The following is a 4,874-nucleotide window of genomic DNA, read 5'->3' on the forward strand; positions in this document are numbered from 1 at the left end:
ATGGGTCAGGAATCCAACCAGAGCTCAGCTGGAGTCTCTGCTCAGGGTCTCAGGTTGCAGTTAAGATGTCAGAGAGTCTGTTTGATAATGGAGGCTGGGTGCCTCTCCCAAGCTCATGTGGTTGTTGGATTGTTCCTTGTGGTTGGAGAACTGAGGTCCTAAATTTCTTGCTGGTTGTCAGTCTTGGGATATTCTTGGTTCCTGGAGCACCGTCATCTGGCAGTGACCTTCTTAGGGACATTCTGGCAACATGACAACTTATTTCTCAAAGCCACAGGAAGGACCAAGCCCCTCTTTAAAGGGCTTTCATCTGAGTCACTCATGAGAATCTTCCTGCAAGTCACTCAAAGCAAAGTTGACTGGGGACTTGAAGCTTCACCAAAGCCAGTACTCCAATCACAGAAGCAGCATCCAGTCCCATCCATAGGGCCTGCCTACACTCAAGGAGGGGGTTACATAGGGTGGGGGTGGGGAGATTAGGCCCTAGGGGTTAAGAATTTGGTGGAGTGGGAGCATCTTAGAATTCTACCTGCCTCAGTAAAAGGAACCCAGAATATGAATGCCATATGAACCTAGAAAAATTATATAAAACCTGTGAATTTATCTGTAATTTGCCTTAAATGGCTGGAATTTTCAGAGATATAAATAAATCCAAAAGCAATTATTGCTGTGCCTGTTATTTCTAAGGCCACCTAGGGGAATCATCTTAAATGAGCTCATCTCCCACACCCCAGCTCCCCCTGAAACAGATCTTTGCTCAGATAATTATGAAAAACTACAGCAAGTACACTTCTTAGAGACAGAATATCAGGAAACCTCAGCTTCTTTCACCGAAGGTCCAATTCCAGCCAGGGATCTGTAGAGTTGGCTGTAAGACAGAGAGAAGGAGGCGTGCGGCTCTGCTGGGCCCAGATGTGGTCGGGAAGGACTGGCCCTTCCTTGCTCTGCACCTAATCAATCACCTTGACAGTCTCCACCAACTCATCCCCAGCGTGACTAAGATCTCCCATCCCAGCTATCCTGGAGGGTCTACATTTGAAATCTCACCCTGTTTCCAGCCAGTTACTAACCTCTGGCCAGTGTCTGTATCTGTCTCTCTTTCTGGAGTTAGACTGATGCTTAACTCAGGCTGAACCCAACTAATCACTGTCTTACAACTAATTTACCCCGTCCCTTCCCTTAATTCCACTACTCTTATTACAGTCTGTGAGAGCCTGAAAAAGGCCTCCCTAAACATCCCCATTCTGCTCCCCAGAACCTATTAATACATCTGTCACTTTACAGAGTAAATGGAACTTTGCTGGTGGGATTAAAGACCTGGAGGTCGGGGCGAATCCCAGAGTACGCAGGCAGGCCCTCCATGCAATCACAAGGTCCTTCTCAGAAGGAGAACCAGGAGGGGTGAGGCGGGAGCCCAGAGGCTGGAGTGACTGAGGACGGGTGTGAGCCGAGGGATGTAGTAGCTTCTGGAGGCTGGAAAACGCAAGGCGAAGACTTCTCCTTTTGAGGTTCAGAAGGAGCCAGCCTGTTCACCTTGACTGTAGCCCGTCGAGATTGATTTTGGGTTTCTAACCTCCAGAGCTGTCAGACAATAAATCTGCCTTGTTTTTTTCCACATTTTCATTTATTTCAGTTCAGTTCAGAAGAATTGCTAAGTTGTGTCTGAGTCTTTGCAGCCCTATGGACTGCAGCATGCCAGGCTCCTCTGTCCTTCACCATCTCCCAGAGTTTGCCCAAACTCATGCCCCTTGAGTCAATGATGCCATCCAACCATCTCAACCTCTGTCATCCCTTTCTCTTCCTGCCCTCAATCTTTCCCAGCATCAGGGTCTTTTCTAATGAGTCAGCTCTTTGCATCAGGTGGCTTCAGTTTCAGCATCAGTCCTTCCAATGAATATTCAGAGTTGATTTCCTTTAGGATTGACTGATTTGATCTCATTGCTGTGCAAGGGACTCCCAAGAGTCTTCTCCAACACCATAGCTCGAAAGCATCAATTCTTCAGCATTTTTAATAAATATAAATTCTTGGAGGGTATAGCGTCACACAGATTCTATGTCCCATGGCCTTAGCAGGAAGGTTACTTTGGGATTTGGCACAGACCCTGCCACTGTTTCCATGAGCATGAATTATCTCTCCCCAGATTGCTCTGCTTTTGTGGATTTTCTGCCAGGAGTTGCTATGCTGTTCTTTGCTCTATACACATAAGCACATCTCTTGCTTAGGCAGAATATAGTTTCATCTCGAGCATATACACCTTCAGCTTTCAGGAAAGATGCGTGCTCCCTCTGATTCCAAAGACCCCACCTGTAACCAGCAAAAATGGCCCTTGGACCACAGCCTTCCAGACTTATCTGTCGTTTTGGAAGTCCTGTTCCCAGAGGCCTCCACAGCGTCCAAGATGTCTAAATGAGAAAGGCCTCTGCCTTGTTTTAAGTCACTAATTTTTGGTAACTTGTTCCAGCAGGAACTGGTGCAGGTGGGGAGAGAGGCCTTGCTCAAGGCCTCTGGATTGTCAGGACCCCGTCTCTCCAGAGACTATCTTTGTGTGAGCTGGTCTTGGCTCTGTGAATTGGGCCATCTTTTAAAGCCCAGGACACATTGAGACTAGACCCAGAACAAAAACTAGTCATCACCCAAGGGGCAAGAGTACCAGCTGTGTGCTGAGCACCAGTCATGTACCAGCCTGTATAGGAAGGCAGGAGACGTATTGTTGTGATCTCAGCCAGCATCAGAACCTTCTGTGTCCCCACCCCTTCTGCAGGAATAATTCCACATGATATGTGAATTTGTCTAGAGAAAATCATACCTGACAAAGTTTCACTTGCTTTAAATGATGAATTTAAAAAAAAGAAAACAGAAAGATTGGGGTGTTAGTATTCATTTCATAATTCAGTCAATACACTACTCCTGATGATAGAACCAAAATTAGAACACTTTGCGTTTTAGATGCAATATTTAAATTAAAAAGGTAAACAGCAGAAACAATATTAATGGTGATATCAAACATAGGGAGAAATTAGTGAGATGGGAATAGTGAGAGTTGACATCTAGCTGCAGCAGGGGCATAATCACTGTTAAAATATTGAAATAGTTCCAGAGAACTTGGTAAACAGTCACTGCTCCTGTCTCCACCCCTCCCCACCGCCCACCACCACCAGTCCTTCCATTGGATTGAAATCCCCCAACTCAGCAACTAACGGGTTAACAGCTGACCCGTCAGCACACCTGTGGAGCCCAGCACCTTGGACAGTGCCAAGCCTGTTGGCTAATGCCTGGCACACTTGTCCTCAAAGACTTTCAATGTCACCCCTGAGTACAAGTAAGTAAAATCCTTACCCTCCACATTAACGTATCGATTTTATTGTACAGACCTGATAAATCAAGATATGCTTGTAACTAGAATTATAGGCATGTTACCTTCACATATGAAGGCCAAGTGGGAAGGCAGAGAGGACAGGGAGCAGAATGGAGGGGAGGGGCAGGGTGGGGAGCACTGCTTTCCATCCTCAAGGCTTCTGAGCTATTTATTACCATCTACATGCTTCCCTCTCATAAGTAAACATTAGACACCTCATGTTCCCCAAGTCCCAGGTCATGCTCCTCTTCCAGGCTGTGGACGAGGACTACACGTCTCAGGCTCCCTGCGGCTACACCGGGGCCGTGGGGCTGGGCATGTCCTGTGATCAAGGTAACTGAGCGCCATCCATGTCTTTTAGTGTTCTGCTCAAAGCAATGTGCTCAGTTACCCAGTCATGCCCTACTCCGTGCAACCCCATGGATGGCTCCTCTGTCCATGGGATTCTCCAGGCAAGATTACTGGAGTGGGTAGCCATTTCCTGCTCCAGGGGATCTTCCTGACCCAGGGATCAAACCTGCCTTGGCAGGCATATTCTTTACCACTGAGCCAGCTGGGAGGCCCACTCAAAGAGTCTCTTCCTGTTGCAAGACCACCTGGGTAATGGAGGACTATAGACCAGTTGGTCTGAGAGCAAAATATTTTCTGTCCCTTGCTTAGTAGAAGATAAAGAAGTGTAAGTCACCATATTCAGAAGAAGCGACCTGTGTAGCCACCTGTCCCCATGTTCTTGGGAACCTTCCAGAACTTTCCAGAGTAGACGCTGGAGAGAAGAGGGAGAAAGTGGAGAACATGGCCGAGCCTGGGATGTAGCAGGGACTCAGGGACAGGCAGCTACAGTTTAACCACCCAAGGAATAGCTGTTAGGATCAAAGAGTGTCTCTCTTCACAGTCCTGGCAGACGCTGATGGTCCCGAGCCCTGAGAGGCAGACATCAAGCCCACAGCTCAGCCCTGATCCTGTAGAGCCTCAGGGCGGCTGCAGAGGCTTTGCAACCCACAGTTCTGCTAAGGGGAGCTGCCTCCCAGTAACCTGGGGTTGCGTTTACTGAGAAGCACGAGGCCACTCTTCATATATTTTTAATATTCTAGTTATCATGCAAAATCTCATCGATGAGAAAGTTTAAGCAGTGTGCAAACAAGGCAGCCTGCCGAGCCACGTTAAGATACCTAGCACACCATGTCAACACAACAAGCCTCATGTCGTGTTTCTGATTATATTTAATAACACTAAATTAGCTTTTCTTCATGTAACATATTGTGCCTGCGATGCTATTTGTTTGAACTAAAAACACCCTTCCTACTTTTCTGTTGTAATAAAAGGACTCACGTGGTGACCAAAATTTCTAGCCATTTTTATGCATTTGCAGAACAGTAGGAACACGGAGCAATTCGTCTCTGAAACCAGTCAGAGACGGGCGTGCTGAAATGGGCTCCATTACCCAGGGCACGGAGGATTGTTCCAGACATCTGGGAATGGAGCGCTCAGTGGCTACTCACAGGGGGACCCAGACCATGC

At 47.3% G+C, this 4,874-nt stretch overlaps 1 pseudogene; it reads right to left on the bottom strand.

The window, feature by feature from the left end:
- Positions 1-2,008: 2,008 nt before the first annotated feature.
- Positions 2,009-2,676, bottom strand: LOC112581574 (annotated as a pseudogene).
- Between the last annotated feature and the right edge of the window lie 2,198 nt (positions 2,677-4,874).

Source organism: Bubalus bubalis, chromosome 23 (genome assembly GCF_019923935.1).
Source record: "Bubalus bubalis isolate 160015118507 breed Murrah chromosome 23, NDDB_SH_1, whole genome shotgun sequence".
In the NCBI taxonomy this organism is placed as follows: Eukaryota; Metazoa; Chordata; class Mammalia; order Artiodactyla; family Bovidae; genus Bubalus; species Bubalus bubalis.